Here is a 13566-nt window from a genome sequence, read left to right as displayed (position 1 = left end):
AGAAGCAGAGGGAGAGTGAGAGGGAGAAGCAGACTCCCCACTGAGCAGGGAGCCTGACGTGGGGCTCCATCACAGGACCCTGGGATCATGACCTGAGCCGAAGGCAGAGGCTCAGCTGACTGAGCCACCCCGGCGCCCCTCCATACACTCAGGATTATCCTGCCACTTCTCATCACTGCTGGTGAGTGTGTACACCTCACTAAAGCAGTTACACGGAGATTGTGTGCAGATACCCACAACCCAGCAAACCAAACCAGAAAAAGCACAGTTGTTTCATGAGCAGTGAGATCATTTATGTGAGAGCAATTTGTGTTTGCAGCACAAGATAGTGTAAATGTAAATCCAAGGTATCAAATTATTATTCGGTGCTGTTGAGGCATGGATGCTTGACTGGAAGCCAGGGATACTTACTTCTAGACTCAACCCTGCCACTAACCAGTTATGTAATTCTGGGAAGTGCATTTAATCTTTTTCTCTTTGTGCTTATATCTACTTGAAAATTAGTCTAACACCAAACCTATCCTGTTTTTATTATAATTTATTGTAATCATTTGCCTATGTATCTTCCTCACCTATTAACATTTTGTTCTTAAAAAAAAATTGCATGAATTCTCCATCACTCATGCGTAGCCCTATTACTGATGTGAAGAAAATGCTAAGAGAACTTCAGCTGATGAAGATATTTTACCCATCTGTGCTTCTCAGATCTTCTGGATAGTGCCTAAGTCTCCTGAGGCCTGTCTTGACTTGTTTAAGGCTCCGGGTGTAAAGCCTGGTGCCCTCTTTTTCACAACTGATTTAAAATCAGCTTCATGTAAGGAAGTGGGACGGAGGATGTAAAGTGCAGGGGATCGTTTTACAGACAAAACCTCTGTGGAAGATCAGTCACAGTCTTATCCAAGGGAGGCATTTTACATGATCGCTGTCGAAGTTTAAACGTCTGCACCCGAATCTCCCCCTGAAACAGGAGTTCTGCGCCTCCCAGCCTGCCAAATGGAGCCTGCCTTCTCTATTTCTGTCAGGCAGCTCGCCTCCCACAGCGTGAAAGCCACCACAAATCCTTCTGCCGACTATTTTCCTAATGCAGGTTTAGGGTGTGCTCTCGAGTGAGCACTATTTCTAGCTGCCCATGCCTGGAGACGGAGGGTTCCTCGGGGTCCAATGGCAGGCGCTGGTTGAAGCCCTATGTTTAGGACTCTGTCAGAATGACCTGGAGCCTATCTCCGAGTTTGGTGGAAGAGTGAGCTCTTACCACAAGCTGTGGCAGTACATGTCCCAGTGGTTTGCCCTCCCTGGTGGGCTGTTTTTGATACAAATAATGCCTGATGTTTATGACACGCTGGCTCTTCCAGGCACTTCTGTAAAGCACTGTAGGACTGTTAGTTCATTTAATCCTTTCAATAATCTTATGAGGTATATACAATTATTGTTACCACTTTTACGGATGAGGAAAGTGAAGCCCAGAGTTAAGGGACTTGTTCAGGATTGCGTATCTATTCAGCAGCTGGTCTGTGATTTAAACATAGGTGGTCATTTTCCAGAGCTTAGAGGCTTACCCCTATGCATACTGTCCAGATATATTCCCCAGGAGTATCTAATCTAATCTCTCTGATAATAATGACACCAAAATGTCATGATGAGATAATGAAGGCTCTGAAATCCCCTGCCATTTACCATGGCCTTTCACTAAAGAGACAAACTGATGGCCAAGGGCAGGGAAATGGACTCCTTCCTGTAAGTGGGCTAAAAATGGCTCATGTCTCCAACATAGGTGTCTTTGAAATGCATACATTTGGAATTGTTAGGGGACTATGGGCTTACTGAGTTCATTGCTATTTCTCACTTCTTCCCCAGAAAAGACACTAGATATGACATTATCTGACAAGTGATTTTGCTTTGAATATAGTCGCTTCTTTTGTAAAAGGCCCAATAACAGCCTAAGTCTCTTTAACTTGAGAATAGAACATCAGCACATCCCAAGGGCTCATGCGAGGGTGCATAAGTGGACTTCACTTACTAGTGTTTGGAAGACAACAGAATACCCTCTGATTTCCCTCTAAATTAGCCCCATATTGCATTGAAATAGCTAATCTCTCTTGTGACAAACTCCTTATTAGGACATTAATAAAATATAGCAATCATCATATTTGATAAATAGGTATGTTATTGAAGGGAAGAAGATGCTCATTAGTTGGCAAAGATATTTTCCACAGTAAAATTTGGGAAAGATATTCATGGTTAATTTCACATTAATGTAGGCATGCTCTAACCTTCACAAGGAGAGGATAGATGAATGATCTCTACATAAGGATATAATTTTCCCAGGCCACACCTCCAAATCACATGTCTATTTAAAATTATAAATGGGTACCTATTTTAAAACCAAGGTTCTGATCATAAGATGGAGGAGAAAAGTCTTGGGTGCAGAAGATTTTGAAGATTGGAATTATGAGATCTCTTAATGTCCATGTATCCTCGTAAGACTTACTCTGGTCCTTACTCATATCCTCATATGGTTACTCTGATTAAATCCTGACAGAGCTCTCTTCATGTATTTGTTTGTGCGGAAATGTAAACTTACAAACCTATTATATTCAATAGACATTTTTGAGCACTACTGTGTGCTAATATCTGTGGCAGAGAACATTAGCTACAAAATAGACTGAGCCGAGAAATGAGTTGATCCGTGAAACACAATTGCTTGATAGCATTCATCAGTATGCTAAAGTATGTTTAACAAAAATGGTGGTTTGGGTATGGCTGTAATTAATATTTAGATTTTTAGAAATATAGTGTTATTCTTTTTTATTTTTATAATTTTGTTTATTATATTATGTTAGTCACCATACATCACATCATTAGTTTTTGATGTAGTGTTCTGTGATCCATTGTTTTTGTATAACACCCAGTGCTCCATGCAGTATGTGCCCTCCTTAATACCCATCACCACGCTAACCCATCCTCCCACCCCCCTCCCCTCTAGAACCCTGTTTGTTTCCCCGAGTCCATAGTCTCTCATGGTTCGTCTCCCCCTCTGATTCCCCACCCCCCTTCATTTTCCCTTCCTTCTCCTAATGTCCTCCATGCTATTCCTTATATTTCACAAATAAGTGAAGTGCTGAAAGGAGTCATAAAATCAGTATATAGGGCATTTATCATCATGGCTAGGGTTATGTACGATCATGGAGAATGGAGAACAAGGGTTTGAAATATCAGCACTAGGAGGTAAAGATGATTTTATAATTATCACCTAATGTGACAGAGTGCCCCCTGAGGCCAAAATCAAACAACGGAAGGGCATGGCCGGCTCAGCTGAAGCAGAGAGGACCTAAGGGGCAGGTATAAACATGTGGAAATCTGTGATTGTGAAGGGTGACAGTTCGGACAGCATTGAGGTGAAAAGAGAAGGAGAGAGGAAAAGGAAGACAACCAAAGTGGGATGGTGAAGTTTCCCACACTATGTCCAGTTAGATGGAAATGAGGAAAGACTGATGATTCACACACAGGGGCAGCTATGACTGCAACGGAGTCCACAACTGTCCAGCTAGCTCCTGAAAGCCTCTTGAAATTCAATGAAGAACATCCGCTAAATCTGTTACTATTAGCAATATAGTATCACAAAAGATTGAGAAAGCAACAAGAGCAACTTCTAGGGGCACCTGGGTGGCTCAGTCGTTAAGCGTCTGCCTTCGGCTCAGGTCATGATCCCAGGGTCCTGGGATCGAGCCCCACATCAGGCTCCCTGCTCAGCGGGAAGCCTGCTCTCCCTCTCCCTCTCCCCCTGCTTGTGTTCCCTCTCTCGCTGTCTCTCTCTATCAAATAAATAAATAAAATCATTTAAAAAAAAAAGAGCAACTTCTAATATACATGTATTGTGAACCTGCAACAAAACTTTCAGTTAAATGAAAATGATACCCACCTTGGAGAACATTATAGTCATGTTTATAATGTCCAAAAGGAAACTCTGGGACCAGTCAAAGCCAAAGCAGATCCTCCTTTGTGCTTCCTGCCACTTCCTTTACCCAGGGTGCATTTCGATGAACAGATAAAAGCGATCTAAAAATGTCAAGGATCAATATGTGAGAGCGACACAAATCGAGGAGAATAATATCAGAAAGGCTCCAGTGCAGGATATGCTGAATCTTGTGGAAATGTTAACAATCTTTCTAAAAGGGTTTCCAGTGATCTTTTTTTAAAGCTAAGTTCAGGGCAAGAACAATAAAAAAGAGACAGGGTCAAGGCTTGGGGCAGATGGTATGATATCAACAGATGAAAGGGAAAAGACAGAATTTGGAACTCTCTTTTTATTTCTCTGTGATACAAATGGTATTCAAACTGGGACTCATAAAGTCAATGTAGTTCAGAGGACACAAAAGACCAGCTTCAGGAAGGTAATCACTGAAAATAATTTGCTACTTTGAACGGGTTTAAAGCTACAGGTATACACAAATCATATTCTCCCCGCCCCAAGATTTATTGAGAGATAATCAATTATATGTCATTGTTATAAATACCCAAGATTCTTAGAGGTATGATCACAGGGTCTCTGTAGGTAAGCTTGGAGGTTCCTAGTGTAAAGTTCAGATGCTGAGATAGGAAAATGTTGCCACTAGTTCTAAAAAGTCAGATTTTGAAGGATGGATTTGGAAATACAGATCGACGAACTTGAGGTCAATACCTGGCAAAATTCTAGCATAGATCATTAAGTAGACAGGCATCGAGCCCTTAGAAAAGCCCACCACCAGACCACTGCTGGGGGTAAGATGGACAGTGGAAGGAGGAAGAAGCTAAGGTGGACTATGGGATCTGAGGAGCTTAGCAGGCCTGAAACAAAGAAGTCAAACAGAAGGAATTAGAAAGTCATTCTGACAAGGGGCAAGAATGGAAAATAGGATACCAACCACATGCAGAGTGATGAAGCTGAGAGAGCTGAAGCCAGAGACTTCTGCCAGGAGACAGAAATAGGGCTGGAAAGAAGTTTGAGCAAGGCAAGGCCAGTGGCGATGAAACGAGCTAGATATGGCGAATGGAAGCCCGGTGCGCTAGGGCTAAACTGTCTCCTCACTGGTTCAGTGCCTCTGGAAGCTTCTGACTCAGCTGCACCCAGGCCGCTCAAGACCAGATGCTCTTTAAAGGGCTAGACACCAGGGACCTAGGTCCCCGGACCCCCATCCAGAGCACCCTCCAGATGCTTGCATTTCTTTGTGTCAAAAAACAAATCATATTTTGAAAAGAGAAAGAATTTAATTTTATTGTACTGTGAATTGCTTCAGATGCTGCCTCAGGGAAGCCCTGAGCTTACTTAGTCACCGAGCACTGAGCACTCACAAAGGATAGACACTGTTTTAGACATCACTGGAGGCAGAATAGCAGTGGTGCAGAGCAAGTCATGCTTGACTAAATGCTTTTTTTTTTTTCCTGTAACTTAAATTAAGGATGTTAGGAAAGATACAGTGTACATGCTTTCCTTAATTGATTGCAGTGAATATTGCTTATTATTTTCCACATCACTTGTTATTATGATAACTTACCCCAAATTAGCTAACTCTTGGCAAGACAGTATCAACTGCTGTAGCTCATATTTCCTATATCCGGGAAATTTTTTATTAGAAGCTCAGTAATAATAGCAGAATGAAAAAAAAAATATATATATATAATTTTTTCCCTTCTGACAGTTACATCATCCATTTTCTTCTCAGGCACCCTTTCCTCAGATTAAATTTCCCATCTACTGCCATGTATTTTTCACATCCTTATTAGGATTACCATACAATGGTGTGTAATAAAGTTGGTTAAGCATCCGACCCCTTGGTTTCGGCTCAGGTCATGATGCTTAACCAACTGAGCTACCCAGGTACCCCGATATAACACATTTTTAAATTTAATATGCTTTATTAGCATTTTCTTCATCACTTTTCAAAGTGTAGGCAATCCACACAGTAATAAATAAATATTGATTTTTATGGTATAAATACTCTCATCATAGCCAATTTCAAGCTACCAACATAAGATGGCTGGATGCAGAGTTGGAAAGACATTCGTAGTAAGTAGCACACCATTGTATGGTAATTCCATTATTCAATACAACAGATGTAAATAACCTCAAGATAATGGTAAAACAATTAGAGAGTGATGTGTTTTGAGTATCTATTACTTTTATTTTTAATATAGTTTATTTAACTGTAAATATATACAATTTAATTTTTAATAATGACTGTGCTTAACAATTGGCTCCCAAGACTCCTAAAAACTTAACAGTTGGCTCTCAGAAGCCTAGTCAAGTATCTCAAATACCCAAATTAACCTATCTAAGCTACCATTCATTCCCTTACTATTGAATGGAAATTAAAAATACTTCCTTTGTCTACCTCAGTGATTGCTGTGAGCATTACATAAAGTGACCCATTTGGTAGAATTTATAATGCCAAAGTGCTATGTAAATATATCTCAAGAAAAAAAGGAGAAATGTAGGAAGAGAAAGCAAAAAGTATGTCCTGGAAGTGCATGGTTTCAAATTAATAAATTCAAATTAATCCAACAATTTGAGAAGAATATATATATATATATATATGCCTTGCTAGAGTATAACAAAAGGAAGAGAAAAAATGAAAATTGAAGACTGTGGGGTGCAAAAGTGGCCACAATCCTTCCCACCTCCTCCCATCAAGAGGTAGAATGTGGGCTGACTAGTGACTTGCTTTGGCCAATTGAATATGGCAGAATCAATATCATGTGAGTTCTGAGCCTGGCCTTGAGAGGCTTGGCAAGCTTCCAGTAGCTGGTCTTGGAATGCTATGACTGCTATATGACCTGAAGCCAGCTGCAGATGCAAGAGGGATCCCCCAATAGAGATTAGTCAAGACTGCCCAGATCAATGTAATGGCACAGTAGAGCTAAGTCCAAAATGACTGACCTTCACCATTATGAGCTAAATAATCGGTGGTTATTTTAAGTCACTAAGAGTTGAGGCAGTTCCAATTAAAAAATGGGTAGAAGACATGAAGAGACATTTTTCCAAAGAAGACACACAGATGGCTAAAAGACACATGAAAAGATGTTCCATCATCACTCATCATCAGGGAAATGCAAATCAAAACTATAATGAGATACCACCTCACACCTGTCAGAATGGCTAAAATTAAAACACAGGAAACAACAGGTGTTGGCAAGGATGTGGAGAAAGGGGAGCCCTCTTGCACTGTTGGTGGGAATGCAGACTGGTGCACCCACTGTGGAGTTTCCCCAAAACTTAAAAATAGAACTACTCTATAATCCAGGAATCACACTACTAGGTATTTACCCAAAGAATACAAAAACAATAATTCAAAGGGATACATGCACCCCAGTGTTTATAGCAGCATTGTCTACAATAGCCAAATTATGGTGCCCAGGTGTCCATTGAATGATGAATGAATAAAGAAGAAATATATAAAATGGAATATTACTTGGCTATAAAAAAGAATGAAATCTTGCCATTTGCAATGACATGGATGGAGCTATAGAGTATTATGATAAGCGAAATCAGTCAGAGAAAGACAAATAGCATATGATTTCACTCACATGTGGAATTTAAGAAACAAAACAAATGAACAAATGGGGAAAAAAGAGAGAGAGGCGAACCAAGAAATAGACTCTTAACTCTAGAGAACAAAGTGATGGTTACCAGAGGGGAGGTGGGTTGGGGGGATGGGTGAAACAGGTGAGGGGGATTAAAAGTACAGTTATGATGAGCACAGAGTAATGTATAGAATTATAGAATCACTATATTATACACATGAAATTAATATGACACTGTATGTTAACTAACTGGAATTTAAATAAAAGCTTAAAAAAAGAGTGAGGCAGTTCATTATAGGGCAAAACCCAACATTGCCATATTCAAGGGTTCACGAGTTTATATTAGGATGTTAGTTCAAGGGTTTGTATTAAATTCTTCATATTATCTAATCTCAATCTTTATAAGTGTCCTGTGAGTACTCTTAATCATATTTAATTCTTAAGGGGCCAGAGGACTTTGTTTAGATGGATGAGACAACTATTGAGTTGAAGAGTGTATATAGGGGCATATTGATTTATGGAAAGAACATTCATAGGTGTATTAGAGTTTAAAACCATATGTGGAAAGAGCTTTGAGAAATAAGACAGGGAAGTCAATTGTTGAATAACTGATAAATGTATACTTTTGTATGTTTAAAATTTGGATCACTTGAACACATGTGGAAATATACTCCTTCATACTATCCACACTTCTATTTTAAAATAAAGATAAGAGTTTGAGAGAATCGGTTTTCATCACAAAAGTCCAAGATTGTATCTGATAGCTACTGCTAGGGACTACAAGTAAAGTAATGTTTCCTAAATACCCTTGAAGGATTTCTACTTGGCCCAAAATAACCCTCAATGTTTTTTACAGTTGGATGTCCTTTCTGAATTTCATAATGATATTTTACACTCAAGGCTCTTTGCTGGCACAAAGATTATTAATATTTATTGCATTTGACAAAGATATGCTGTAATTTCTTAACTTGAAGAAACAAATTCACAGAGAAATTCAAATCTCTCTCAACTTACACACAAACATGTAAACAGATAATGAATTGATACATGTTAAGTTAATCTTGGAATAAAAAAGAAGGAAAAAAATGTGCTATGCCTTTACTCCCAGAAACCTTGGTTCTTACTAAGAAGCTAAATAAGAAAATGCTGAATTTCAGTATTTTCTCCAATTCCCCATTGTTCTTTCCTTAAAATATCCCCATTCTCAAGTCTCAGCTTTTATATATATGTAAATGTGTATTTTCCTGTATGGGTTATAAAACAGGAAATTCTGGTAATACTCTCTGCATACAGCAAGAAATTGTTCACTGCTTGCTTACTATCATGTGTTTTACTTCCTTGTGAAGTAAAATTATTTTGAGATCAGTTGTTCAAAGCCACAGGGGAGCCAAAGGAATTATTTGCACATTTCTTTTTCAAAAGAAATTGCAGGAAATATAAAGCTCATTCTGAAGATGCAGAATTGGTCGCAGGCAAATCATGAAAAAGAGCCACATTTGTCTTTGGGGCTCTCATCTCTGGCTCTGGGCTCATTCCTTTTCTCCTCTGCTTCTTTCTCAGCATCCTCATGCTCTCTTCCCACTTTCCATGGTGGACAATGCTTCATCATATAACTCAGCAAGTATTTGCATTTTATAAAAACCAAATCCTTAAACTAAATGGACAAAATTTATAGCAAGAAATTCTCAAGTTAGTTTGGTTGGGGGTGGTGCACATGTGTAAAAAGGAGGGGTATGTGGATCAATGACATCACATTATAATACCAGTGACCTGTTTCATGTATGCAGATTTGTATCTCCAAGACTCTAAGCACTGAAATAATATTGCCCTCCCAAATAAAAATATCAAGCTATAAAACAAATGCAGGGAGTTCAACAAAGTTCTGGCTTTTCTAATAGTTTCTGCTTGAATCGGTTTTAAAATCAATAGTAAACACTTCCAAATATATGGTTTGTCATTATCTTTGAGCCTCTGCTTATCTCTGAAGATGCCTTTGGTGATTCAGCACAGCACATGTGGCTAAGATGACAAGCTTGCTTTCTAGGGACAGCTTTGGTAAGACAGCCTCTTAAAAGGCCATTCAAATGGGGGCAAAGAACTTACTTCTTTTTTGTCACTTCTGAATTGCTAAGAATTTGGAAAGATCTTTGGGATAATTTTAGCCTAAAAAATCTTTACATAAATTCATACAAAGTCAGAAAGGATGATAGCTGTGATATCATTGAAGAGGGGTGGGGAGTGGACCAGGTTGGAACGGCATCAAAAGAGGACTTTAATCTTATCTGTAATAATTTAGAATTTTTACAAAAAATATATATTTATGTTACTTGGGTACTTAAACTTAATTTCAAATGAATTCATATGGTTCAATAAGTGTCATTCAGAATTCTCTGATTTGGGTCCACCTTAATTTTTCTTGGGGTCTCAGTGTGGGTTCCCTGCACATTATCTAAACCTCTTCCTGGCATTGCTCTTTCCTCTCTCCCAGCTCCTGAGCCAAAACTATCTGCCTTATTTCTCCTGTGAGACTAGGTACTAAATTCCTAAGCTCTTGAAATGGTTTTAGAGTTGCAACTTGCTTCGTGTAGTATCTGCATTCTGAGAGTGGGGGTCCTGAACTTGGGCTCACCTATAGCCCACGTTCTTAGCATCCGTCCCCATTCTGAGACCTTCATCCACTCACCTGCTTAGTTCACCGGCTCCGTGATGAGTACCAGGGCTCTGCCCTTCTCTCGTTTGACTCTTGCCTCAAGATTGGCAATTGTCCTGTAAGCCTGACCCAGTAGCTGGAGCTTTGGTCCCGTGGACACATTTCCCCAGGAACCACTATCCACCCGTGGAGCTTCCTAGTATTCCCCACCAGTGCTGTCCTCATCACCATGGCAGCTCCATCAGCCTGCTGAGAAATCTCATTACAGCTGAGACTTCTACTATCCTGTGCTGACTCTTTGCTTGAGTCCTGAATCGAGTTGTTGAAACAGGTCAGCCGAGCCAGGAGCTGCATCCCTTCAATCCTTTGCCACATGAAAGAGGGCTCCAGAAATCTTCAGAAAGAGCAGAATATCAGGTGCAATGTCCAGTTAGAACATGGCCAAACCAGCCAGGAAGACACGAGACATGACCTGAGAGATGGCGGTGTCAAGGCTAGGTGGAGGTTATCTAATAATGGGAAGGAACGGATTGGGCCAAGTTGGGGGAGGGGGGCTCAAGACAAATCGGGCCGAGGTGGAGCGAGGCCTGGCTGCACAGCAGATTCTGCACAAAACAAACCAAGCTGATGAAAGATCAGGCCAGTAGGAGTCTTTTAAATGATTTGGGTTCAGCCTTGAGGATCTGGGTAGGGTGAGGAAAGAGCCTAAAGTGATGAGCTCCACCAGCCAAATGCCTCCCCGCTCCTTCTGCCCTATTTCACTCTGAGTCAACTACCATGACTCATGAAAAGAAAAAAAAAAAAATCCCAAAATACAGCAGTCACATCCAATGGTACCCTTCTGAGTCACCCATTCTGACATCCTGAACCATGCCAGGGGCATTTATATGAAAATGAGTCGCTTTATTTTTAAATACGTTTGGTATTATTTTCTTATTTCCAAGTAACGGTAATTGCAGAAAATTAGGAAAACGCAAACAAGTAAAATGAAGAAACAAGAACCAGCCTCAAATATACCGCTTGTATATATGTGTTGTTTAATATAAAATAATTTTGCTTCATCTTTTAAACTTTAAACCTCGTATACGTGTGATCTATCTATCTGTGGCTCAGCCATTCCAAGGTAATTTTTTTTTTAAAGATTTTATTTATTTATTTGAGACAGAGAATGAGAGAGAGCACATGAGAGGGGGGAGGGTCAGAGGGAGAAGCAGACTCCCTGCCGAGCAGGGAGCCCGATGCGGGACTCGATTCCGGGACTCCAGGATCATGACCTGAGCCGAAGGCAGTTGCTTAACCAACTGAGCCACCCAGGCGCCCCGAAGGTAATTTTTAAAGTAAGAATTAATACTTGTTTATGAGTTTATGACGCCTGTACTCACAAACTTCCTCTTGAATGCCCTATGCTTGTGATGTTCATCCTTCTTATTTCTTTGATACTCTTTATAAATTCTGGTTATTTTTCCAGCACGTGGTATATTTAGCTGCCACGATTCTCTTTAATGCTCCTTTGAATTATGTAGCCAGGGAGGCTTTTCTCCCAGTTCTCCTTTATATCCTCCTGAGCCTTGACCACACTCTGCCTCTCCCTGAGGAGTAGCTTCCAGGCATATGCTTTGCCTCCTGACTGGGATGTCAGTGACTTGGTAGAGATAGGAGTAGTGTAAAGACCTCATGGGTTGGTCTTTGTAGCAGCCATCTTTTTCTTGCATTAAAAGTTCAAATGTCAAATGTCTCTCTCCCTTTTTTCTGCTCTGACATGTTTCTCAACATCAGTTTTTTTGTTGTCATTATTAACATTTCGAACGACACCAGGTTTCTAAGAGCTCGGAGGATGAAGTACGTGTTCCAGGGTCCTCCTTGCCTCTGCTCCTCCTGAGCCATACCCATTGCTCACAGTCCTGACAGTGTTCATCCAGTTGGGTTTCTCATTTTCCCTCCCTCCCTTCTCCCTCAAGGGCTCTGGGAGCTTTATCTTCTCATTAAAGACCATCTATATCCATAAACCAAGTTTTAACGCTGAGTCCCTATAGGTGGTCTAGTCTTCCATGATTTTTGTTTTAATGCTCAGGTTTTCTGGCGCTTGCTCTTATTTACTCTTTGTCCTGAGGTAATTTTTCTCTCCTCACTATTTTATCAGAACATAAAACAGATGCCCATCAAACTCTTAGTGTAAGATTCTGTGGTATGCCACATTCAAGAATGTAGTCTGTGCTTGGTTATTATTGACACAAAAATGTTAAAATGTTTTTTACCTTTGAAAAATGTAACATGAGCATTCCTTGGAGCTGACTCACATGGTGCAGAGAGCTGTAAATTCAGTAAACATAAATTCTGTAGTCTTGTTCTCAATAATTTTCCAAGCCACTATTTGTCAATGCACATAGTTGCTTAAATGTTCTGAAATTATTCCTTAATGATTAGAGTTATAATTCCATTCCGAGCCTTTTAAAACATGTTAAATTAGCTTTTTGGATCATATGGTGCACTCTAGTGGGGTCTACTTGAATTACAAACGGTCCTGTTTCCAACTCTTTCCCACCATTTTTGAGGGGGCGGGGCATGACTTGGAGAGGCAGAAAGAAGCTAAAAAAAAAAAGCTATGACAGTTTCATGATGAAAAAAGCTGAAGAACTTTTTGAGTAAGAGAAGCATATATCTGGAAAGGACACGGAGACATGCAGTTCATTCTATTGCCTCTAATTAGCACTTCACCCAAGATAATCCAGAAGATAGATTTCTACCCTAAGCATATGTTTAAAGGAGAGAGGATGTGAACCATTCCACATAAGCATGTTATGTTCACTTTGAGAACATTTCACATAGATGTTAGACACCATTATCATCAAATATTTACAGAGCATGGCTTGTGTACATGAAATGGTACTAGATGTTATGATTAGTTTTTCCTGGGCCGCTGCATACATCATAACTTCTAACTAGCCGCTTACACATAACGATGTCTTCACTGGTCAAATAATTAATGTATGGTGATTAACATAACATAATAATAATAATAAAAAAAGAGAAACCAAAATGGAACTCTTCTAGGATGAAGCAGTACCATGACATCATGTGAAATAGCCATGTTCTGCCAATAAGTTTCAGGGATCAGGGACAGTCCAGCATGGGATATTTCTAGTTCAATTCTCTTTTAAAATAGCACATATTTGTTTCTTGGTGTTTTTTAAAGAACGGAAACACCAATAGCCAGTGCAGGTATGAGGCTGTGCAAGGATGCAAAGCAGAAAGGACTGAGGTTGGTAAGAGATCTAGATTCTAGTCTATGCTCTTTCCCTAGCCTGCTGGGAGACTAGGGAAGCCAACCACAGTCAGGGTGTCCACTTTCTCATCTATAA

The sequence above is a fragment of the Neomonachus schauinslandi genome, chromosome 8 (genome assembly GCF_002201575.2).
Source record: "Neomonachus schauinslandi chromosome 8, ASM220157v2, whole genome shotgun sequence".
Lineage (NCBI taxonomy): Eukaryota > Metazoa > Chordata > Mammalia > Carnivora > Phocidae > Neomonachus > Neomonachus schauinslandi.
Note: the sequence above shows the minus strand (reverse complement) of the source record.